The sequence below is a fragment of the Hirundo rustica genome, chromosome 3, assembly GCF_015227805.2.
Source record: "Hirundo rustica isolate bHirRus1 chromosome 3, bHirRus1.pri.v3, whole genome shotgun sequence".
In the NCBI taxonomy this organism is placed as follows: Eukaryota; Metazoa; Chordata; class Aves; order Passeriformes; family Hirundinidae; genus Hirundo; species Hirundo rustica.
The window spans coordinates 20,689,659-20,715,786 of NC_053452.1; the positions used below are offsets into that span (position 1 = coordinate 20,689,659).

Consider the following 26,128-nt stretch of genomic DNA (forward strand, 5'->3'; position numbering starts at 1 on the left):
AGATTTTACTCCACACCTAGGTATTAAAGGATATTTTTGGAACAAAATAGTCATTCTGATTATAGTGATGAGGGCTGAAAGAGAAGAGGAGGGAAAAACAAAGGGAAAAGGCAAGCAGACAGTAGACACTATAAACAGGATTACATGAATTTTGACCACTTGGAAGCAGTAAAAGCCATAAACATAACCACCCCTTACTACATACTGGGGAAAAGCAGGCCTCAAGTCTTCAATAGCAATGTTAGACATCTCAGTTCAGATTTCAAAACAGCGTTTCTCCTTCCCAGAGGTAAAGCCTGACTAAGGGCAAGCAGCAAGGCAGTTTCGCACAAACCAGGTAACCCTAAGGGGGTTCAGTCATCGCCTGTGGCCCCTCCACACTGCCCAGAGCAGCTGGAGCAATTGCCTGCACCACTCCTGTCTGACGCCCAAACTCCTCAGAGACAGGGGAAGAGAGTGGGAGGAGATAAGCTCACACTCCTCAGAGAGGAGATGAAATTACTTTTCAGGCCTGATGGAAATCTCTGTTCAATTGGAGGGAACAGTTTCTTCTTCTCTTACAGTGTGAAAACTGAAGTGGATAAAGGAAAAGAAAAAGGAAAATTGTGTTTGGGGGCTGGGTAGGCATTTTCAGCTGAGAAAGCACAGGTGTTCTCACAGTTACACATTTAATAACCCACTTTTTGTAGCTCTTTGAGTAAGTTCAAACTGACTACTTAATGAATGCAGCTATGAGAAGATCTTTGATGATAAAGAAATAATCTCAGCCTTAACCGTAGATGCATTATAAGTGAGAGATGACAAGTTCTCAAAACACTTCAAAAAATCCTCTGAAAGAGTACTTCCCCAAGCAGATCCTCAGTATGATCAAACAGGTACAGCTATGAACAGGAAGCCCCAGACTTCCTTATGATTCCATTTAATTAGAAAAACAAACAAAAAAAAGGTTCTCAGATTTTCACATCTGCAGGGCTTGAAAATAACCCCCCAGGCATCACAGTCACGGTTCTTGGCTACCATGCTTATTGACAGGAAACTGCTACAAGCTCTCAGTGAGAACTCAAAGGCAAACAGACGCAAATTACTCCTACACCAAAGCTGCTCCTCTCTCCCATCAGCAACAGATCCGTGCTAGAGTCTCTCAAAATACCAAGGGAAAGGCTTCTGAGAAATGCTTAACTGTGCAGCTATGACCTTGATGTATTTTGCAAATTCTTATAAAAGCTGCTTGGTTCGGATATTACACCCTCCTTTAAGAGAGAAATAGTATTTTCAGTTTATTTTTCCTGCTGCAGGAAACTCCGAGACTACTACTTGTTCTTCAGCCAAACCTAATCCTACTAGGAATATAATTTGGCATAATAACATGTATATATAAGATTGATGCTTCCAGGATGAGTTGTAAGTTGTCCTTCCCTGTCATTTGTCTGAGGCATCAACCTACCATTTTGTTCACTGTGGACAAGCCAAACTAGCAGCCATTCACTCGCCCCGGCACAGACAAACCCTGCCCATCTTGACTTTATTTTAGATTGAAAAGCCCTGTTTAACCATCAGTTTGGTTTATATTTAGCTTCTTATTCCTAGAACTTTCTTGTGCTATCTTTGTAGGCCTTCTTTCCAGTTCCTTTGTTTTAGATACTGTATATTACAAATTTCTGATGTATCTGAGTGGATATTCCTCAACCACTCCTGCATTTACATTTTTTCTCTCTTTTATGTATTAGAAAGACACAGAATGAATACTCTTTCAGTGTGCCTGCTTTTGTGTTTGCATATGTGCGTTTGTATACTGCAAACAAGTATTTACCTTCCACTGGAAGGCAGGCATGGGATGCCCTCTGTGAGTAAAAAGGTAATCTTGTCTTACTGAAGTTTCAACTCTCTTGCAGTTTTACATCTTTATATGCAAAACTTCACATAAGAAATTCAATTTCTTTATCATTCTGACAGTATCCACAGGAAGTCAGCTGAGGAAAAGGTATTTTTCATGGACAGATTAAAAAATGAAGGGATGGCTGACTGCACAACTGGGGTTTATGTGAAAATTAATCAACATGAAGACTGAGAAATGAGACTTGAAAATCTCTTTAAAGGAGTGGTAAGAACCCTATGGAGTCTACAAGGTTTTGGATTAGCCTTTAAGTGATCTCAGATGCTGTAATTTATCTCTCTTTGTGACTCCACCTTAACCTGACAGTTGTATCAATTCCGATTCATTTGGATACCTCTGCACTCCCCTCTGGCTTTGGCCCCATGACTGCAGCAGACACCAGGATGACTCTGACCGAGCTGGTCTGCAAACACAGTTCCCCTGCTGCAGACTGAACTCCCGAAGCATTCTTTGAACTATTATCATTAATGAGTGGAATTAAATCAATATGTTTCCCGTAGCTAGGAAAACACAGATTTCTTTTGTTTTGGTGGGAGAGAGAATAGTAAACGTAATGAAAGGTTCCATTTTTATCATTTTTAAATTACTCGTCAAATCAACCCTCAAAAAAACCTGAAGACTTCCAGCTGTAATAATCACAATCACAATCATCACGGTTGAAACGAGTTATACAGCATGGCTGGAGAAGGTGAAGGCAGCATCCATCCTCCCCCTCCCTTTAGGCTGCTAAACCCTGAGCATCACGAATTTACTCTTTTTCTGTTGGCTTTTTTGATTTTTTTTTCCCCCCTGTCTCGAACAAGCCGAAACTTCATCAGCCGCTTTAGACGGGACAGTCCGAACGGCCGGGTTAAAATGTACCCTGGTATGCGAGCCATTAAGCGCAGAAGGACCCTGTGGTTTCTGTGCCTCCTGCTGACTTTGTTCAATGTCCAGCATCCTCGCCAGAAAGCAGCCCTGCCCTGACAAAGCAGAAAAGCACCAATGGGAGGGGTGCAGGAGACCCAGCCCCGCTTAGTCTTCAGCACTGCTCCAGGTTGGAACACTGTCAGTGGGAGAGAGAGACTGAACGCACTCTCTGACCAACCATCCAACACAGCACACAGGCCCCCAGGAGCGCCCGGGAGGAGAGCAGGGTGTAGCCAAGCACCCTGAAACTGAAAGGGGGGATAGGATCTTCATGCTGGAGGTGTTCCCCAAAGCAGGAATAAACCACATAAAAGGATGACACTTTGGCCTTGCGCAGTCGTGTTTGGTGAACTAAGCCCTGCATTTCCACAGCTTTCCTCACAAGTACTGCATGTACTGACATTTCAGGAGAAACAAAACACTCTGTTTGACACAGCTCTTCTGAGAGCTGAGCTTTCGCTCTGGCGAGGAAAAAGACCGAAATTCAATTGTATCCAAATGAGGCTTTTTTTCCCCCCCTCTGAATTTTCATTACTGCTATTGAAACAAAAAGAAATCAATTGCATGCACAGCCCCAGTTAGGAAATGTAAACAACTTTTCTTTTCTCATTGGAAGAGGCCAGACAGGCCGCCTTCACACATACACCCACACTGGAAAGGCTGAGAGCTTCAATCTAATCCTTCCATCAAGGGCTTGTAATAAATGCTCCAAAGATTTATTTTTATTCCCTTTTGTGTTTATTAAACTTTGGAGGGTTTCTTTTCCTTTTCCCTTTCCTTCTGGTGCTTTGCCCATTCTTTATTATGGCAGCTACAAAACACGGAGTGCCCTTTTCTTCCCGCTCTCCTTTTTTTTCCCCTCCTCATCTTTCTAACTGCAGTACATGAATGACCGTGTAGTAGGCTTTGAACCAGCACATGCAAATATTTATAAGAGTAGCTTGATTGTTATTAAATGCAGTTGTTATGCTTTCCACGCTCTGGCAAGCTTCCCTAACCTCTTTAACTATTAGGACCATTTATGCTGTTTAGATTTCAGCTCACTGATAGCAAATTCTATGGGTTTTTTTCCCTAACAAGCAGCATAACACGACATCGTTTCTCCCTCTGTGTGAATTTCTCTCCCCGCTCAGCTTTGGGGTCCCTGCCAGGAGCTGGGTCGGGCTGCCTCCAAAGACATGCAGACACGGTAAGTGAAGCAGCATGCGCTGGAAGGATGAACATCTTGTCAGCTGTGACAGCACATCTTTCCAGCAGGATCCCATCCTTCCCATCAGGCTCACTTGGGTCACAAATCCTCTCCTCTTTTCCAGGGAAAGTCTCTCCAAGAAATGAGAAGCTTGTTTAATGCATCTGGGCTCCCAAAGCCCATAATAATCACTCTGCTCACCCCTCTTGACCCTGATGTGACTGCAGAATCCTGCTGGAAACTGCCTCTGCAATCAAAGGGGACCAAATATTGGAAGCCACAGGTCATATCCAGGAACTGGGACTGGCCCTCAAGGGCCATACATACATACATCACCCTCCCATCAGCTCTGAAACTGCCCCACCATGACATTAGGCTATGAGCACACGCGTTAGCTGATCACTGCTCTTGGACAGAACACTCGCGCCGTTCTTCCTCAGGCATCGCTTCCAGGCCCTAGCAGCACGGCTTCAAAGTCAGACAGTACAAAAGCAGTGTAAGAGACTTACTCCAATATTCCAGTTTTTATCTACAAAGTTGCCTCTGAGGTGCTACCTTTATCTGTCATCAACCATTTGCTACTGAGGAGGAACTGTGCACTCAAAGTCAGAAAAAACCCATTTGGAAGACAGTAGGTTGAGAAAGAGTACCTAATTACCAGATTTTGTGACCTATTTTTCACTGTTGAACCCCTTGCTATTCCTCCTCTGAAACACATTTAAGATCTATGACAGTATAAGAAAAGTAAACAACCCCAGGACATTCCAGATTGAAAAACAGGCACAATGAGGTAGAGAGAGGATTTTTGGAGGACGTTTATGAAATTATGTGCTCCTCACTCAAAATATGACAAGAGTCTTCTGGTTCTGCTGCGACTTCCTCATTGCTTCACCAAGCCTGAATCAAGAGATGACTAGCCAAAGCAATGACTTCAACAGTAAACAGATCTGGTAGCCAGGTTTCCAGTTACCCAAATAATTCATTCCCTCAAGGTACTCCTACTACTCTGGAGTTTGATGGACTCTGACAACACTTTTACATAACTGTCTTTTGTACCTTCAAATTCTGTAATGGTGAAAAACATCCTGCAGTCACCCTTGGGTCAAAAATGCAACCAGCACAGTAAGGATTCTGAGACATTTTAATTATCCCCTGGAGAATCACAGGATTAGGTTAAGTTTAGGTTTAAAGTTCTCACAAAGACAAGTAGCAAAAAAAATTCAAGTAATTGTTTGTGGTGTAGCAAAGCTGCTGCACAGGATTCTTGTACAAAAGAGGTTTAAGTCCTGGCTTTGTGGGTCACCATGAAGATGTAAAGAGGAGGGCATCTTATTACATGCTCCCTTAATTTCTGTCACTTCATCCCTACTGGCACATTGGAGCTGGATGTGAATCTTACAGTAGGCAACACACCTTGCCTAGAAAAGCTACCATTGCCGTTTTAAGGCTGTAACAATTCAACACATTTTAATACTTTTGTTGCTGTTTTGTTTGTTTGTTTGTGTAGTTTTTCTCCCTGGGCTGGGTCAAATCATGTTGCAAGTTTAACCTCAACTGTGTTTAAATGCTGCAGCTGAAACTGGCTGCTTTGGATGTTAATTTGGTATGCAGACCACTGTAAGAAGAGCCATAATTTTGCTGTACCACTGAACTGTCAGATTTAAGTGGATCTTATCAGCCAGAAAGCCTTCATTTAGATCCTTTTTTCCACCGGACCTTCTCTCTCTGCTACTCTTTCACAATTATTTTCAGGCTACTAGTCTTTGTACACTCAGTCCAAAACAGCATTTATCATGAAAAAATCCCTACTACTCACACCAGCCAGAGAGAAGGAAAATATCTATCCTGAACAATCAGTGATGGCTTCTTCTCTCCTTCCTCTCTTACAGGTTACGTAAAGAAATAAGAAAATGGCAAACATCGGATACATTTGTTCACCTCCTATGAGGTGCACCAAGAGTCTGGGCTACAGCAGGTGCCCTAAATGGACCCCTTTCAAAAAAGGTTCCCAGCTATTCCATCACCCAAAAGGCGAAGGAGAGTCAAATTTAATACCAAATAGAAAAGCTGCAGGAGCATTCTGCTTTGTGTGAGATGACCAAAAGCATCAGAGACTCCAGGATACTGTGAATGATAGGGAGGCACTGCTGCCTCACACACTCCTGATGCAAGGTGGGTGCAGCCAGCCACAGAAAAAAACCCTGTCACTCCCCCATCACTGCTCATTGCAGGGAAGAAGAGAAAATCTGAATGCTTTCCAGCAATGGGAGAAAAATACTTAAGGAAAACATACACAGTCCTTCAAGACAAGCTACACAATTTACTTTTGAGGAAATCAGTAGTTTGTGTGGGATGTTTGGAGCAAAAAGGTAACACCTGTGGAACACACAGGAAGACACCTGGAACTGAGGACTACAGACTGCATGTGTGAGTTCACATCTTCAGATGTATGGTAAGGTAAACCAGCAGAGAGACTGCAAAAACTTACAACTACTTTACCACCACAGAGCAGTCCTGAGACAACTACAGGACACAATCCTGGTACTTTACAAAGTCTCCTGTTCTTAGAGTGTGTTCTGTTGAATGAATCCCTTTAGGAAAGTGCACTTTTCTTCTGCAACTCTGAAGAAAGCAATAGCTATCCAGAAGACCACTTCTGCTATACAACGAAACTCTCTGAGTATTAACCTCTAGACAAATCTGAATAAACACTGAGCCTCTCAAATCAACTGCCTGGATCCAAACTTCTGAAGCTGGAGGAGAATCAAAAGCTTGATGAAATCACTGAAATCTCTGGCTAAGGCGAAAGGGGAAACTGTCCGGTCCCTTTCAGGAACACAAAACTAGAACCCCAACCCAGGCATACTTACTTGGTGTGACCACTCAGAAATATTCCTATTTCTTAAAAAGGAGGAGGGAATCCCTCCTAGGGGACCCTCAAGACCCTCTTGAGACAAAGTAGCACACACAGTACTGCCCCATGCCTGATATTTCTTTTCCCTATCTACCAATGCTGGAGCAGATGGAAACGCGAAAACCAGCACCGCATGACAACACCTGCATGGTGCTCAACAGGCATTTTCTGCCCCTGCCTTTATGACTGCTTGAACGTGAATTTCCTGAAGAGAAATTCCACCATGTGAACTCACCAGACCCTCCTCTCGCTGCCTGCCTTCCAAGCTTTCCAGGCTGCTGGCTTGTTTTCCCTCATCCAGGCTGAAACACAGGGGCTGCGTAATGCAAACACTGACACATCAGAGCTGCTCTCAGGTCTCCATTCTGACCCATCTGAGCAATGCTTAATCAGAGGAACTTGATTACTTGGGAGAGCAGCAAATGCTGAGTTTTCTATTTCAGACCATCTTTCACATATATAAATCTCCAGGCATTTTAGAAAGTCTGAAAGGTCTGACCTCAATTCTCCTCTTCTCAAAGTCCTCTTTACACATCACCTGTCATGCAAAGTAGCCAGAGAGGGAATGTAAACACAAACCCTACTGCTATCTTTGTTTCTCAACAAAGAAGTCTTAACCTTGTGGCAGGTTAAAACATATGGGGTAAAGGTACAACACAACCACTGACTCTCTCACACAAAAACCCCCTCTAATCTCACTGCTGTGTATGCAAACCTGCAGCTTTAATAGTGAGAGAGAAAAACCCAACTTCAGATGTGTCCCTCACTCCTGCACTGGACGCCAGCACAGCAAGCCCATGACCATGCCCGCCCAAGAGAAGCTGATCCTTTTCTGCAGGGGAGGTGCATGACGAGCTAACAGGAACGCTGCTGTGTCTGTCAACAGGCATTAGAACAAGTTATAAAGTTGCCAAAGTCTCCCCAAAACCCGAGTAAAGTTTTGGTCCCACTGAAGTCACTGACCAAACGTTCGCAACACTTTCAAAAGGGCCAGGAATTTACCCCACAACTGCAAGCACAGAGAAGATTTTCAGCACAAGGAAACTGTCTCCAGCCTCTCTGAATTTATCTGCCAACAAAAGGCCCTTCAGCTTTCAGCAGTTATTTTGTGAACATTCAGAGAAGAAGAACTCCTTTCAAATCCCCATCAGGATCCTTTGAATGAAATCCCAGGTTATCATGTATCACCACTGAAATCAAATATGTAAATAGATGTGTGTTGTGTTTGGAAACGTCTCAGGTATGTACTTCGCTATTCTACTTACACTGGAATGTAAGAAAAATACTCCTAGTGTCTTTCATCTCTCTCCATGAAAGGCTGCTCCTCTTTCAGCTAGGAATCATAAGGAAGAATTGCAAGTACAATTGCCTATCTCATCTTAAAAAAAAAAAGAAAAAAAGGGTGGGGCAAAAAGAAAAAAGCTCACCAGGGAACACAAACCTTTCTCACAAGCAGAGGAAGACTTGACTTGCTGGCACAGTTCAGCTGAGGTTTTATGGCTGCAATGACCTCAGTGAGTGAAAACAGAGCAAACCAACCTTCTGCCGTTCACAAGACTGACCAACAGTCTTCCCTGTAACAAAGACCTTTTTTCTCTCCCATTTCCCAATCTCTTCTGCTTGCACGCTACTGAAGTGATACCTTCTGCAACAAGAGACCTCTCTGCTGGCAGGCTGGAGAGGCAGACATGATCACAAGCCCAGCTGCACTGCTGTGTATCCACATGCCTTACACAGACACTGACACTGGGTTTCAGTGCCTGAAACCCCCTAAGCAGCCATCAATGCTCCAACCTCCCCCCCCAACCCCAAGTTACCTTGAATAATTTTTATCTAAGAAAAACAATTTACCTTCTCCACAGCAGATTAGGAGTAAGGTTAGATTTATGTGTGTGTGTCTGAGAAAGTCTATATATGTTTATTATTTCTTTTAAATCCTTCCTCCTCCTGGCACCTTTCTGAGGAATTTCACTTGCACTCACAGCCCAGCCAGCAGGATTCAAACTTGCTTCACTACTGCGTTACCACAGTGCCATTTTACTAATCAACTATATTTAAAAAATAAGCTTTGTTCGGACATACTTTCATTGACTCCCTCAGATTCACACAAAAAATGACTTCTGTTATAAATCTACCTTCCCTGTCAGTCTACGAGAGGAGCTTGGCACGCCGCACGCAGCTCCGCACTCTCTGCATCTCTCCCTCCTCTCCGCTCCAGGGTTTCCACGGGCACCAGGCCAAGGCAGCAGCACCCTGCTGCCCTGGGGGGACCTGCCATCCCTGGCAAGGCAAAGCTGCACTCCCTCAGCAGCGCCCAAGGCAGAGAAGGCAACCAGCCCACAGGGTCAGGATGCTCTCAAGAGCCACGGGACATTGGTCCTGCAGGGCCAGCCCGGTCAGGCGCCCCCAGACCCGGGGAGCAGGCTGATCTTTTGGGGAGCTCTGAAAGCAGCTCCGGTGAGGAGGATCACGTTTAAGCCCGCTCCTTGGACAGAAGCACAGGCATATCCTCTCAGCGCTAGACACCAGGCTTTACAAGACTAACCTTTCCAAGGAGATGGGCTCAGCACTTCCTTTAAGGCGAGCTGTGGTTACCCATCGTCTGCCTCTGTCTGTAAAATCAGGCTGCTGCACTCTGACAGCAAACACGCTCCTCACAGGCTTCGACCTGTGCCTTTAGTGCTGGATGACTTGAGCTGCCTTTTAAGCCCACAAAAGCCATCTCCATTTTAATCTTCTGCGTAGAAGGGCTTCTAATCACAAGCTTTGTTACGAAATCCACGAGGATGGCTGGAAATCTCTTGGATACGTCCTAAGGATTGTATTATGCCAGAGCAATGCAACTATACAAAAACCTACTTTACAAAAAATGTACCGCTGCAGAACAAAGCTGCGCTGGAGAGAAAAAAACTGAACTGGAAAACATTCCGAATTATTTAAAGAACTAAGAAAACTTTCCCCAAATCCAATTTTCTCCAACAGTGTCACAACAACCACAAAGCCGTCATACATGACAAACTCAGTGGTGTTGAAATCAAGGAAATGGCAGCAAAAAGACATTCTCAGGCTGTTTCACAATTCAGTTTAAGCTGCTGCGTTTATGTGCCTCTCTACCTTAGCATAGAATAATTCAAATATCACTTCTCTTGTTCTTAAATCCAACATTTTATTTCTCCTCTTATACATCTGCAGGGCTACTCAATCAGCTGGAATTCAACATACATGATATAAGTGGTAAAACCAGCCTGAATATTTAGCACAGTAACACGGCAAGAAGCCTACCCCTCTGCTTCAGAAAAAGAGCATAGGCATTGGCTTCCCTTTGAACACAGTTCTCTCAAAGCCATCCTGTTTTTTATGCAGCCATGTGCTTAAAGGATCTCCTGTCTCAGAGCCCGTGGGAGCGAGGGAGCACAGGTTGAACCCAGCCCTTGTGATGCTCCTCAGACTGAGGAGAGGCTACAGGACCAAATCCACCATGCAGCTCACACTTGGAATGTGATTTTTGTTACAGCTTTCCCAACCTACCCAACCTGTGTTTTGGAAAGGCCTCCTCTGAGTAGGAGCAGGAGTAGATAATAGCTTTCCTGCCTATGCTGTCGGTGGCCTTGCAGCTCACACTCCTGGTGGGAGAGATGAAAATGAGTGTCAACCTTTTGAAGAGACTGCTCATTCCACACTTCCCACACTGGCCTGTGGACAGTCACCCCCTACTAACACTCTCCAGGTCCCCCCTGGGTTACATTCCAGGCTAGATAAGAGTCATCCAGTCTCCCCAGATTTATTTGTTTGTTTTAGCATGGGAAGAGAGTACAGTTTCAACTGACAGAAGTTGGTCAAGGCAAGTCCCTTGCACAGAGATTAAATTAAACAGTGCATCCCACAGAACCCAGCAGGGCAGCAGCCTTTGCTCAGTCATGGATGACTACTGAGTTAGAGTATACCATAAACCAAGTTGTCCTAAGTAACTTTTCCTTTTAAGATGGACCTAGACAGAGGAGTGTCCTTTTAAATGCCAAAGGTGTGGAGCACCAAGACCTGCCTCTTACCTATGGCTGCAGGTTACTGCATGTAAGGCAATCTGCCTTTGAAACTGTGAACTCTCCTTTTCCTCCTTCTGTCTGCATATTTATGCAGCCCCATGACCACAGTTTTTAGGTGCACATCTGTCATCCATCACAGCTGGTGGTAGCTTTTTACTTTTGCTGCCTCATCTCACTTGGAGCTCTCCCACCATTTCATTCCTGTAAACCACTCAGGCATTTTCTCTCTTCAATTAGTCTCTTAAAACTTTCCTTCCTCTTCAAGCTTATGATTATTCTTTCATTAGTGCATTTTGTGGTGCTTTCTAAGGAGAACAAAACAAAATAAACCTCTTTCCCCTCCAAACTACACTGTCATGTTCTGAATGACCTGTAAGAAACCAAGCCAAGGCACAGACTGATAATGAAGGTAATACCATCAGGTTTCACCCTCTTCTGGAAGAGGAAGAGAGTAAAATTGAATATACAGCCATAAACCATAGGAAATTTTTTTAAATAGGTCTCTGCAAATGAAAGTTGCCTGTGAAAATAGTTTCCAGGTTTATGGTTTTAATTACTACATAAATGAATGGAAAGATTAAGGAATTTGCACAATTGTTACACATCGTATTTGGAATCAGCCTTTTTTTTCAGCTACAATACCCATGAAGGCATAATCCAATAAAGTCCAACTGAACTAGATCCAATTTCTCCTTGATACTTAGTTTGGTAGACAAAAATCTGAAGTAATTCTCCAGTAGCACTCCCGTGGGACTGAAACACGTAATATCAGGGTGATTTTGCAAAGCTTCCTCACTTATTCTCAGGCTTCGGATTTTATGATTTGCAGTCTATAACTTCCAGTTTTTCATCTTTGCTCATTTAGTAACTGTTTCTAAACAAGATTTCAAGCGCCAGTTGAGCCATGGACCATGACTCCCTCTCAGTTGATAAAGCCATCTGGGAATCAATCAAAGGTGCAGAGGAGCAGAAGTGCTGGAACCGCTCTTGTACCCTTTCATGTTTGCAGACACAAAATCTTGGTGCTTTCTCCTGCAGGATCCTTGCCTGTCACATTATGGACTCCACAACAGCAGGGACCAACATGGGTAAACTTCTGTCATGCCATAACTGAGTTTACAGAACAGCACTGAGAGCCAGCTGATATTGAAGAGTAAGAAGAGCCATAAAGCAACAACTAAGTTCAAATTCTCTTATAATCAAGCCTTATTGATTGGCACCACATAGCGCAGCTTGGCAAGGATAAACTCCAAGCACTTCTCACCTTGTAACCCAGGGCTGTGTCCATATAGGTTCAGTCTTGACTAAGGCTAATTTCCAAGTGCTCTGTTCAGAATTGCAAGACCCCCTAAAGCTGGAAGAGCCTGAATTTAGCATTTGCTTCTACTATTTAACTGTATGGATCAGATGCTTTGTGTCAGCACCAGTTAGAAAGAGACAGCATTCCCAGCTTCTCTCCCCTGGCTGGCCAACCCAACAGGCAGGAGCTCTGAACAGTGTAACTTGACTAATTCACACACAGGCTATAGGTCTGCTTGACTCTGAGACAGAAAGTTATGCCTTGCTAACCTAGTCCTCAGAAGCCTTGGACCAAAGTGCCTCTCAAAATTTGATGTAGAAACAAACAAAATGCCTTTGAATCTGAAAAGACACCAATATTCATCACAGATGTTTATGCAGGAACCTCTGACTAGCAGCAAGGTATGGGAAGACCATAGCTTCTCAGACCCTCTTGTTTCAACTTGAACTTTTTTTTTTTAATACAATGCTGGAAATGTTCTAGACACTTATGACTAAAAATGTTTTATTCCAACAGTCTACTTTTCATGCAAACACACCTCTTTCCAGTCTGATCTAAACTGTGGCCTCCAGTCTCTACTGGTCCAAGCACAGTAAGATCAGGTAAACAATGGCCTTTCTGAGCAAGAGCCCCCTCCAGATCACTCCTGAACAGTGATACAATTAAGAAAATCTAAAAGAATTTAAAAATTTATTGCCAGAAGAGCAAGGAAAAAAAAGGAAACAAAAACAAAAACAAAAACAAAAACAAAACAAAACAAAACAAAACAAAACAAAAAAAAAAAAAAAAGGAAAAAAAATTAGAAAGAGATTGTTTTTCTGAATAATTTCAAGTTAACATACTAAGATGTCCTAGACATTTTTCTGAGTCTTAAAACCATCTCATTTCAAATGTTGGTTTATGTAAATCTGGAAAGTTGCCTTGTCTGGAGTAAAATCATATACAGATTGAAAAAGGATTAAGTGGGGGGTTTTTTTGTTACAATATATGCAGTTTTTAGATTTTAACCGTCTAGTGTTTGAGATGGCAGAGAATTAGGAGAGCTGGGAGTAAGGAGAATGGGGAAGGGCATAGTTCACTGCAGGGGCCGCTGCAGGTATGGACTCTCCTTTTGCATTGCTCAAGGTAACACAGGGCATTGCAGACACGAAAATGTCATTTTATAGCGTGGCCCCTCCTTGTGACAGGTTAATACACAAGGAAATGGCAGAAGTTCATATCATAGTGGGCACTCAGTTCTTGTCTGTGCTATTCATAGCTGAATGTTCAGGTTTACAAGGCTAGACTGGCTCTCCTGTGTCCAAATAAAACAGCTAGATCGATCCAGTTGGACTTTCCAAAGGGCAAGATAAACGTCTTTCCCCGAAACACAGAAAATATCAATCACTCCGAGTGCCGCCACCTGCCTGGGATTCATCTGCAGAGAACTGGCTTTTGGACAGACATCACCACCAAGGAGCTCCTGATTCCTTTTTCCTTGGTGAGCTTTCTCACGCCCCGGAGGAGACTGCATGATAGCAGAACTGTGGTGCAGGACAGCTGTGCACCAGAGGTACCCGAGTGACAGGGGCAGGGACACACACCTCCAGCAGGTCCCTGGTACCACCAAGACAATGGAGCTACACCCCAGCTCAACAAGCTCAACAGCAAATCGCTTATTGCCTCCTATTTTAATGACAGGTTTTGCTCAATTAATTTCAACTCGTTGCCTCCACCTCAAGTTTCACCTATTTTCTTATAAATTTTTACAGTAATACTCCCCCCCAAATTTGCTTTACATTGGCAAGCAACATACTTTCTGCTTTTTTGGGCACGCATAAATGCTTGAGACAAAGTTCTCTAGAGAAAGAGGCGTGCATACAAACAGACACACTTACATGCACATGAAGAAACAAAAAATATAAAAGAATATGTTTCCGACTAACAAAATGACATCCAACTAAATATTAGAAAAAGATGTTCTGACCATTTATGATTCAGAAGAATCCAAAACTAACGCAGACTCCAGACAGAGATCACATTCAGTGAAAGAGCTCCACAAGTTGCATCATACAACACTATGACTGCGATAATGAATACGGATAGCAACTACAGAGTCAATGTCTGCATTTCTTAAGGATCAAAACAGACAAGAAATGCCTCAGCAGCTTCTTGGAATAAGCTAAAGAACGATTTGAAAACACATTAGATCAAAGGAGCATGAAAACCATGGTGGCTCTTCACAGCAAGTTTTAAATTTTCTGCTCTACATGCATTCTTAGTCATACTTCCTACTGGTGGGGCTCTGCAGGTATTCAGCTGACCTGTGCCTGCAGAAGCAGGGCTCCAGAAATGTCTTTACTGCTCCAGTCATATGTCACTGGCACAAATTACACATGATATTTAAGTTTAAGGATCATATTCAGAGGGAACAAGCACTGAACAGAGGCTGTGACACAGGGAACTGTTGGAAGAGCTTGTTGTTGAGTTGGGTGTTTTGTTTGAAGTACTTGTTGCACATCCTGGAGGTAGAGTCTTCCTCAACACTGATAGAAAAAAACAGGTGACAGTGAAATATCACACCCGTTTAGACAAAACACAGAATGCTTCAAAACTATTCTAGCTCTCCTCAACCCAAGGCTGACCCTCCATCAAAAGGAAAAGCTCCACATTGCAGAGGTGAAGCTTCAGAAGGAAATTTATCTTCAAAATGCACATGAATTACATCAATAATGAGGCAACACCTTTGTCCTGGCTCTGTATTCTTGATACCAGGTACCGCCAGCACCTCAGGATCACAGATACAGATGAGAAGTACGGGACACTAGCTAACCACCCTACAGTCATACCAACCAACGAAGAACTATTTTCTACCATTTTCAAATTTACACAATAGTAGGTTATTTTACAAACACAAAAGTACTACTAGAATGCACAAAATAATTATAAACATTAAAATCACTGCAAAAAAAAGTTTTAAAAAATGATTCAGCTGCAAGTGCATGGGAAGACAAGGGTTGATGGTGCACTGCAAACAAGTTCTCAGCGCATCACTGCAGCAAATGTGCTCTCAGCCTGCAAGGAAAAGTGAATTCTTTTACTGCAGAAGTTAACTAGGATCACACACACATACAAGATACTTCCTTTTAGTGCTGCACATGCATCTCTTTCCGATAGGATAGAGTCAAAACGGAGAGAAGTCAGAGCAAGGAGAAGCAAGGAGAGCCAATGGCTCCAGAGTGTCGTGAAAGAAAACAAAGACTCAATAGTACATTTTGGAAATAAGTTATCAAAGTGCTAATCTAAGAATTAGGTGAATAGCACCTATCTATGATAAAACACTTCTCCACTTAATCTGTGGCACCACATGCCTAAAGCACTGCGGATACATAATGCCTCCTTCTTCCTGCCAGCTACCCCAAGGGTGGAGGGAAGGGCACCTGGATACAGCAAGGGAGCCACCGACACTTGAAAGAAAAATTTGAGAGGAAATATAAAAAAGGATAAAATCATGTGCAGAGTAACATAATCCACGGCATCAAATACAGGCCACTGGAAAAAAATAATGCTTGAAAATCTCTATTAATCAGAAGAGATGAACTACCACTGTCCTGGAGACCAGGGCAGGGCACTGTGCTAGCATGAAACTTGAGCAGTCCCTATCCAAAGAACAAAAGCCCAAGGAATGTAGAAAATTATGTTTCTTGTAAATAGCAATTGTACGCCCTGGGATAGCAAACCTAGCCAACATTGTACACCGAGACAGAAAGATGATACAGCCTCATTTTGATTTCTTGAAAAGAGTACAGATAAGTTACTTCTTAATTCATTCAGTTATTTCAGAAGAGGCCTGAGAGAAAATGCTTAGAAGTTGTTTTCTCCATTCTTTTCATAGTTTCCATTTTTTGAAAGGCCATCAAATCCTAATTCCATCTAAAAAAAGTAATAAAAAAATAATAATAATGTGAGACGGGGAGAGTCACAGCTGAGCTCTATTCTTCTCAGTTGATAGCCTCCTTGAGGCACTTTAGTAAAAGATACTATAGAATAGTACTGTACATACTACACACACTACTCATCATTCCTCAGGCTGATTTTGAAAACAAAAAAAGGTACGATCGTGACACCGTTCAAATTTGACAAGTGACTTTAACACACAACCAGCAACTCACTTGGCTGTTTGCAATATATTTCAGCAGGATTCCCAAACTTTGCTTTGCTTCTCCAAGTACATAGCAAGCTACTAACCAATTACAAGACCAGCTGATGAACCAGGGCCACAGCACAACATAAAAAAACCCCAGACACAGACCATGACCAGAGGCAGAGATGCAGGCACAACCTCTCTGTGACAGACACATTCAACCCCTCTTTTCTCTACCTTTCTTACACAAGCAGTGCAGCTCTAGTGCACAGCCCTGCGCGCAAGGGACTATGGACACCCGCACACTCTTCTACAATTACCTAACCTTCGGAAAATACCTGCCACAAACTAATACGCTACTCTTACAATTAGGAAAAGATAATTTTAAATACATTGTCAGGCACCAGAAGATTGGAATGGAGCAATCTATGCTATCTATTGAAAAAATAAATAAAAGGGGAAGTGAGGGAAATGAGGGGTAGTGAGAAATTAAAGACAGAATGAGAGTGGAAAAATATTCAAACAAACAATTTGTTAGCACCTGGAAGTAAACAAGGAGTTGAGTAACTGCTCACACGGCCTTGTCAGAAGCAATTAGCATCTAAACAACCTGAAGTGCCTTCAGGACTGGGTAACAAACTTTACAAATAGAGGAGAAACCAGGGATGACATTTGACTTCAGTAAGTTTGGAGACTGACAAGCCTGTTAGCAAATGAGGGAAATGGGGTCTAGACAAAAACAGACAATAGGTAGGCTGTAAGACTGGAAAACTGCCCTGAACCAGCATTTATCACTGGTTCAGAGTTAAAACAAAAGCTCTACCCACCCAGGTACTGCAGAGGAATGAGATTATTACTGAGCTATCGAACAGGGACTAATCAGTTGGGTTGCCCAGCCAAAAAAGAGACTACTGAAGGTGTTAGGTAAAAACAGCCCCCAGCTATGTAAACAGCTGCCACAGAAAGGAAAGATCCTTTTCCACATTCATGAGGGATAAATCCAGAGTGGCTCTGAGCTGCAGCACAGGTTCGTTCTAGGCATCATGAAAGCCTTTTGACAAGCAAGGGCCATGCACAGAAAGCTCCCACTGCATCCAGAGTGAGTGGCAGGCTTCCAAAACCCTGCCCGTGGGAATAATCTTTACAGGATACCAATCACACACATAAAGACCAGCTAACTTAAAAATTTAACAATGTTTCTTCGAAGCATTCTGTTTCCTGGGCAGTGCACTTGGAAGCCTGCTGCAACTATCCTGGAATTAACTAATAAATTGTAACAGCTCCTTAAGTTAAAGAGATAAGCCTAGTGTTAAAGGAATTTATACCAGGATACTTAACATTTATAATGAGTAAATTCTCTGTGGTATTAAAACAACACAGTAAATAATTATAACTGATAACTCTATTTATTCCCTGATTGTGAATTCCCCAAGCTAGGATGCTATGTCGTATGACGCCTTCCTCCACTGGTGATTCATTATCTTGGGATTACTTGTTATATTGCTTGAAAAGTTATATTCAGTGTGAAGAGTGATGGTGAATTTTTGTAAAATTTTTATGATATGCTTTTTTTTTTTTTCCTTAGTCTTTGGCATTATTTCACGCTAAACTTTGAACTTGCTCCTTTCATTGATGTGCATTTCAAGTTTAAAGCGAAACAGTCCAATAGCTGAAGCCAAAAGTTTGACCTCCATTATAACTGCTGTAATCTTCTGGGAAAATATCCTCTTGACTCTAATTTCTCTTTTCAGACTCACCATGCTGCTGACGAGAAATAATAGTTATTGGAGCTGTAAGGCCAAGATTAATGTCTGGCACTGAAAAAAAAACCCCTCCAAACCAAAACAAAAAAAAAAAAAACAAACCCCACCCCCCCAAAAAAAGACCAGTAGCAGTGAATGAACACATGAAGTTTCTTAATTTCTCATGCGTGATCATTTCCTAGATAAGCAATCTGGATGAGATGATGAACACTCTCACATGAAGAAATATTTAAGATCACATGAAAATCTCTGGTTTCAAGCACGCGTGCCTTTTGCAGTGTAACTGATAATGCTGCAGAGCATCATTATCTGACTTGTCAGCCTAAATGGGAAGGTCTGTAGGGCTGGGAAAAGTACTGTGAGATCAACAGTGCCTCACGCACCAGGGCCCTGCTCTCTCACTGGGACTTCAGCAACTACTGTAATACAAGTATTACAGCATTCTCCACTTTGCCTCAATTGGACAGTGTTGTTAGATGGATGCAGCATGTTTCTATCAAGAAATACTTGGCTGTGCTTCTAGAAGAGTGAAATGATCCCTGTAAATACATGGACAAATTGTGGTTGGCCCTTGGCTCCACACATCAGAAAACCTCTCTGTCAGCAGCTGCAATATGGGGTGAAAGTTGGCTGATGCACTAGAAGGACCAGAATGGGAGCAAAGAAAAGGATCTCTGTTACGGGAGCTGTGGAGAGCCCTGACTCACTAAACATGGGCAGTTACAGCCTCCCCAGCTGGACCATTCCTACCCATAGATGTTTTACTTAGCACCTCTCAATAACACCAAAGGGAAAAAAAAAAAAAAAAAAAAAAAAAGTAATATCCATAGTGAACCTCTTTCTCTATTTTTCACTTTTTCCGGCATAGAAGAACAAGACTGCTTTCAGGTAGATTTTTTTCCTTTGGTGGCATCAATAAAAGTTTAAAGCTCCTTGTCAAAAGCAATGAAAAGGTCAAAAACAACACAGAATAGCTGTCAATGCCCTTGAACTAAGGGTGCTCATGCCCACTTGCTTAGCTGTCAGTACCAAAAACACTACCACTGCTTCATAATGCTAAAATTAAGATGGATATTTTTGTATTCACTTGAGGCTACCACAATCTCAAAGGAAGAAGGATCCCAAACTCTCATGGGGTCTCCAAATTCCAGTCAGGGACACAAATTTTCACCAGAAAAATTCTGGTGGAGCAAATGCCAAATTTGCACAGCACAAGAGATGCATTTGCTCTAGATGGCATTGTCAGCTTTTTATCAAGTCAGCCATCAGCATTTTCTGCATCCAACTGCAGGATCATGTATTGTAACAATCCAATCTAGAAGTTTGTAAAGCTTACTTCACCATAACCAGACTTTCACAGAAGTGGATAAAACAAAGGCTCAAACAAATTGTTTCTTCCACCTTTGAAAACACATGGGAGCATGACAGAAGTTTCCCCATGACGCTGAGGTTTTGTACAGCTTAAAGATTTCACATCACTGCTGGTGCAAGCGCGGGACAAAGCTCCTCTGGGTGAGGAGCTCTGTCACCAGTGGTAGGTCAGTTGTGACTTCAAGCCAAGCCACGAACCTCACACCGTTTGCTGACTTCGCTTAAGGTTCAGGGTAAAAGCTGAACCAGTACAGATACAGAGGAATGTATCACTTAAAAAGGTGGCATGAGAATCCATGGCATCTCCAGGTATCACTGAAGCGCCTTAGGAAGAAGGCAAGCAAACAGTTACAGATTTAGGCGAGTCAGACTTGGAGGCAAATAAAAGAAAGGCTTCTCCATGGGAGTCATTTTCACACTGGGACCTCTTCTGAAACATGTCTGGGATGAAACCATAAAAGGGGATAGATACTTTTCAAACTTTTTCCCAGAGGCTTAAAAAGAGAAGCCTTTTTGCTTGTGTATTTCTGATAAAGGCCCCAGCAATGAAGACCAAGGAATTAAGTTTAATTGGATTTTACCAGGTAACCTGGAACATTTCACTTCAGAGAATACTCCAAGAAGTAAAGCATTTGCAGTGCTGCTGACAGCAACTTGTCTTCAGGAGTTCAAAGCCAGAATGCAATGCAGTCCTCCTGCCCAAGACTTCACCTCAACAACAGGGCTCACGTACTCTGCAACGCTCAGGGGTCCCAAAAGCAAACCCACAAATCCAGACATACCAAGAAATTTGGAAAGGAAAAAACAAAAAAACAAAAACCAAACCAAACCCAAACCCAAAAAAAAAAAAAAATCAGAACATTCCAGCACATCCAAACATAAGTATACTAAATAAAATGGAATAGGACAAATCTTAGAATTTTTTTTAACAAAAAAACATATGTGGATGATTATACAAAAAGGTCACTCACACAAGGTGAACAGCGAAGGCGACCAGACACATGGGAGCACCCATCTTCCCTTATTAGTATTTTTAATCTATTGCTGTTTATAAGAGCAAGCTGCATTTTCCTCCTCTACGGCTTTTTTCCTATACAAGTGGGCCTCACTAGTTCGCTGCTCTAACTGGAAGACCTAACAGTGGTCAGGAAATTTCAGGACTGCCTTGCAGAGAGTGCAGGAGATGAAAGCAAGTCCCACGGCACAGGCTCCATTCCTCTCGCCCCACCTCTGCCAGGAAGCGCTCCTGTTCCCCTGGCAAGCAGCACAGCTGGCTGCCTTCTCCTGCTCCGCCAAGGGTCCAGAGAGCAGCTTTTCCAAACTATTCCCTGGCTGCAGGAGCAAATGAAAGCAAGCTATTTTCAAGAAAAGCAGATTGGATTGTTCAATCCTTTCACTCCGGGGAGAACAGAAAAAAAGAAAAAAAGAATTATACAAGAAGTAAAAGTATAACGAAGAAGGAAAAGCAAAATAAAACTACATTGGGTTATTTTTTTCATTGTAGAGAAGTCAAGATTCACAGACTCAAAGCACAGGCAACACATCTTTAAATGATTAAGATAAAGACAGCAGACAACAGATGAATGCTAGAGACAGAGGGAAGTGAAAGTTTTAAACCACATTAAATTGTTCAATCTTTCCTGCTTTGTAACAGTAATTACAATTAAAATGATTTACACTCTGGTGCAGTGCAAATCAGGAACAGAAAAGCACAGAGACTTTAAGCCTCTCTCTGCAGGAAATCCCTGCAGCTCCTAGAAGCGCCCCTAGCTGCCTGCATGCAGGGAACACACACCTGTCTGCCCATACAAAGGTGCTCAGCTTTCAACTCCTTCCTCTGCTTCTTCAGCTGGCCCAGGAAGCTCCCAGGCCACTGCTGAAAATGCTTCACGTACTGCATGGGAAATGTGTCCGCCCACTGAGCCCAGGAATGGCTGTAGAGATGGGACAGGGAAGGATTAGAAGGAGCAGCACAGACAAGACAGAACAGTACAACAAAACCTGGAGAAACTCATCTGCAGAGCTTCGTGTTCAGCCAGCCACAAATGCTGCTACCACGGAATCATGGCTGACACAGAGAGGATTAATGCAGGTCACTCTCTTTGACATGGTAACTTGTAAAAAAAACCCAAGAGATTGCTCCATGAAGATTCTTGCTGGAGTCAGCTCCAATTTAGTGCTAATGAGCGTATCAGCTCCTATTATTTAACTACAGATAAGCCTAATGCCAAGGTCCTTTTACAAAGTCACAATTACTAGGATGACTTACGATCCATTATGCCCTCTACACTATTTTTACCACAAGCGAAATTTCTTTATAGGTTAAGGGCTCAGACCTCAGGGTGGGGTAGGAAGAACACATCCACTAACTGCTTTGCACATGGAGTCACCAACTGAGTCAGTGACTTGGAGGTCTCCCATGTCTTGTGCTATTGAACATGGAAAAGAAACCCAAAAATATTATTTGCCTTCCAAAATTATGGTTCCTGGCAAGAGAACTAACCTCACAGCTGGAGTGTCTGGCCCCATGCTTCTCTGAGGGAAGAGCTGCCAATGGTCCCAGATAACCCATCACCACCCACTCGGCAGTCTGGAGCGGTCGGTAGCATCACTTTTGCCAGCACGAGGGCCACCAAACTCTGCCAGGCCACGTCTCTACACCTGGCTCCTGAGGAAATACGGTGACTCTCTGATGAGCTGGTCCCCACAGAACCCTGATTTTAGGTTGCTGGCACTTCAACAGCTAAGCAACTTCAAAGAGCCAGATGTAAGTACCGATTTATTCTTAAGATGGAAGCGAGGTGCTTGACAGGCAAGATTCAGAGCTCAGGTAGAAGACACTACCTTGTGTTCTGCACAAAATCAGCAAGCCCCAAAGAACTGAACACATGGGTTTAGTATTATGAAGGAGACAGTCATACAAAGATGATACAATGGTGAACTGAATCAACTGGACAGAAGTGTTTACAGAGAAAACTGGACAGGATGATGGACTGACACTTAGCTTGCTGGAGAAGTAGAAATGATACACAATCAACAAATAAGACCACTCGGGTTAGAAACCTGTCTGTGAACCACAGTGAAGCCGTAAGAATGCCACCCTAAGAAGATGAAGTTAAAAAATGCAACTATATATTACCAAAACACCCTGTAACTAATAGCTGCTGAAACACCAGAAAATAAGAACTGCAGGATCAGGCAGACCAGCTCCATGGCCAAGAAACTCAGAGATGAGATTTACTTAAGTACTAAGGAAACTTAACAGTGACAGTTCTCCATTGCATAAAAAAATGTTAAAGTAGGAGCACAGAAATATGAAATATATTTCTGTAGATAAAAAAGCCGGGCAAGTATAAGATGAACAGATTCTTTATTATTCCAGCAGCAACACAGAAGGTTTTAAAACAACACTGTAAAGCAAGTAAGACCAGATAACTTGCATAAGGACTTTTTAAAGAGCTGTCCAGGGAAGAATGTAAATTATTGAAACTAGCCATCACTAAATCCCAAACACTGAAAAATACCTTAAAAATATGAGGCAGAACAAAACTGTTTGTACACAATCCTAAACAGGCAATCCATGATATCGCACCGACACAGACAGCCCTATGCTGATCCCAGAAAAAATAATGTGAAGTGTAGGAATGAGAATAAGCTCGGAAAACTAAGGGAGTATAATCCACAACAACTCCAGGAAAAGAGATCCCACCTTAGTGGGATCATGTTTTAATATCATGTATTTGGGTAGCTGCAAGACATTCAAGCTGGTGCTACATAAATGGCTTCATTAGAAAACAGGAACAACAGGACACAAATGGGGACAGGCAGTAAAAGAATCAAAGCCCTGAGTTTTATGAGACTTAAAATACAATGGTAGACTGCAAGCCATTATTGAGAAGAAAGCATCTACAAAGGACTCATTTTACTGTGATCTATTATCTAATATTTTTTATCCATCTTCTGGAAGGAAACCAAACCATTACTAATCAACTGCAGATTCAATAATGATGTGGATGCGTTGAATAATGAAGGATATGCACCAAAAATAGAGTGACCTCAATCCTGAATTATCAAGATGCACGTTTTTCAGTATGGAAAAAGGACAGAGAAACTGGACCATACTTACGAAGTAGGAGTCAGCACCTCTGAAAAGAACTTGGGAGAGACCCTGGTGGATAATTATCCAAGCATGAATTTTAACTTCTCCTTACAGAGCTCCTGGCAAAGTTACTGCCAAAGTTAGCTGCATGAACTGTGTACTATTGAATTAAAGGAGTTCACAACAAGCACGTAACTTGATAATGGCACAGCCACTCCTGAAATATGGTGTCCAATACTGTGGTCAACAGTCTCAGCAGAACATGAACAAAGCTGAGGAGTTTCAGAGGGGAACCATGAGAATAACTGGTAAGGCTAGGAAGTATCTCATGGATTCCAGCACACTTAACTTTAAAGAGACATGGCTTGATCACAGTCCACAGATCTGAAAGACACTTGAAATTGGATAAAGCAGCCCATGCCAAGCTCCTGGATGCTTATTGCAGGGTCCTCCAGCAGCTACACCAGCTTATTCCTAGCCAGATCTGTTCTCCTCTGCAAACTTCCATTTCCTGTGAGTACCTACAGAAAGCCCACAGACCTAACAATGGATCTTCAAAATTGCAAGTGAAGGTCTAAACCAGATTCAAATGCTAGAACTTGAAGCTAAACAACTTAAACCACAAAGCTACCCCATTCTGAGTCCCTGTAATTAACCAATGGAATAATTTACCAAGTGTGCTGTGAACTCCCTTTCAAAAAGGAATTAATTCAAAACTCAGTGGCCTGGAATATACAGGTAGAGAGATCAGACAACCATAATGAGGGCTTCCAGCTTTTTTTAACCTGTCCATTCTATCATAACTCAAAGCTTCCTAGAGCGACATCAGTCTCATCCATTCTAAAGTATGATACCAACTGTTGATTAGCTATGAGTGTGAAGAGGCCTGGAAATGTTACACCCTGAGAAGAACATCTCATCCTTGCTGAGATGAGCATCTCCTTCAGCTGCCAGGCAACATACAAGCTCAGTGAGAAAGCTACCTGCAGGTCTGGCTGTCCTTACATTAAGGCATTTTATATCCTGTAACATTAATGCATCATATTAAACAAGAACCAATACATTTGGTTTCATATCCTGAATCAAATGAAATCTTATCCCACCATGATACAGAAAGTACCATACAGACAGAATACAAACCAAGCTTTTTGCTTTGCTTTTTTATAAAAAAAGCAAACACACAAAACCTCAACAACCCGTGGCAGATGTTGAGTCCTTTCAAGCTTTGAGAAGTATAAAATAGTAGCACAAATATGATACAAAACAGCATTCAGGACATTTCTTATCAGCAAAGCAGATTGGACTGCCTCAGTCCTCATCTGAACAAAAGGCTGGGATCCTCCAAGGCAACAAAGAAACCACTCCTTTAGGTGCTGCTTAAAGCCCTGGCCACAATGACTGTTCTGCTTGCCTTAAGAATTGCTGCACAGAATCCAGTTTCAACACCACACGAAAAAATCTGGAGTGACTTTACTGACTCAAATTAAACTGCTCCAGCTCTTCATCCATGCAAAAAAAAAAAAAAAAAAAAAAAAAAAAAAAAAGGTATCTCAACTCATTATTTTGTGAGCTTAGAGACATGTCAAGTCAGAGAGGCTTTATGTAAAACCACATGCACCTTCACGTTACAAGCACAGCTCCTGTTCCCAAACTTCTTGGCTTTCCAGCTTGTAAACTCAGCATATACCATGTAGCAAACTGACTTTCAGAAATGGTCCTCCTGGCTCCAGCTCTATGCAGAACTAACTTTTAAGATTTTATTGATAACATAAAAACACCTTGTTGGCTTAGCCCTGACCCTTCTTTACAGTCCACTGCACAGAGATTTGCCACATTCTCAGTCAAAGCCTTTAGATTCTTCCCTGCTCTGGGCGCTGAGGTCTGATTTTGCACATGTTTCTAAGAAACCTCTGGATGTGGAGCGATGAACTTCTAGACAAAAACTCACTGTAGGGAGGATGATAAAGATATATTATGGCACGTTTATTTGCCAAGACCTTTGCAGTCAGATGGTCATTTATTTTAGACTGGTGAAGATGTGGAATACCTAAGAAGTACAGGGCTTTAACTCATTCCTCTTTCTCTGAATTCTGCAGTTCTTGCCATATTGCCACCATATGCTGATCCCAGATGACATCTGCCAACAAATGAATCCATCAATAAAGCTAACTAAGGTGTTTATTTTCAAACGTGGCCTTTGTTTTTCAGGGCCTTATGCAGAAGAATGTCTCCAGTGGAAACTCACTAAAGAAGAAAGCACCACATTACAGTAATACACCCCAATATACATTGGAGAGGTGGCCACTCCCTGAAACAAAGGAATGACACTTAATACCTGACCAAAGACTTCTGCAGCCAGTGGAAAAACTCCCAGCATTTTCAGCAGGCTTTGGACCAGGACCCCCTCCCCTTAATCTGGGGAACATATTCTCAAAAGGCAGAGAAATGGAAAGGTTTGACTGAGTCACATGTATAGCTGGCCCAGCGGTGGCAAGGGAGCATGAGGTAGATTCCTTTCCAGAC

At 42.5% G+C, this 26,128-nt stretch overlaps 1 protein-coding gene across 2 annotated transcripts in view; it reads right to left on the bottom strand.

Annotated features, from left to right (window-relative positions):
- Positions 1 to 26,128, bottom strand: part of TGFB2 (transforming growth factor beta 2) — a 59,675-nt gene that overhangs the window by 23,639 nt on the left and 9,908 nt on the right. The gene's annotated exons all lie outside the window — the stretch shown is intronic.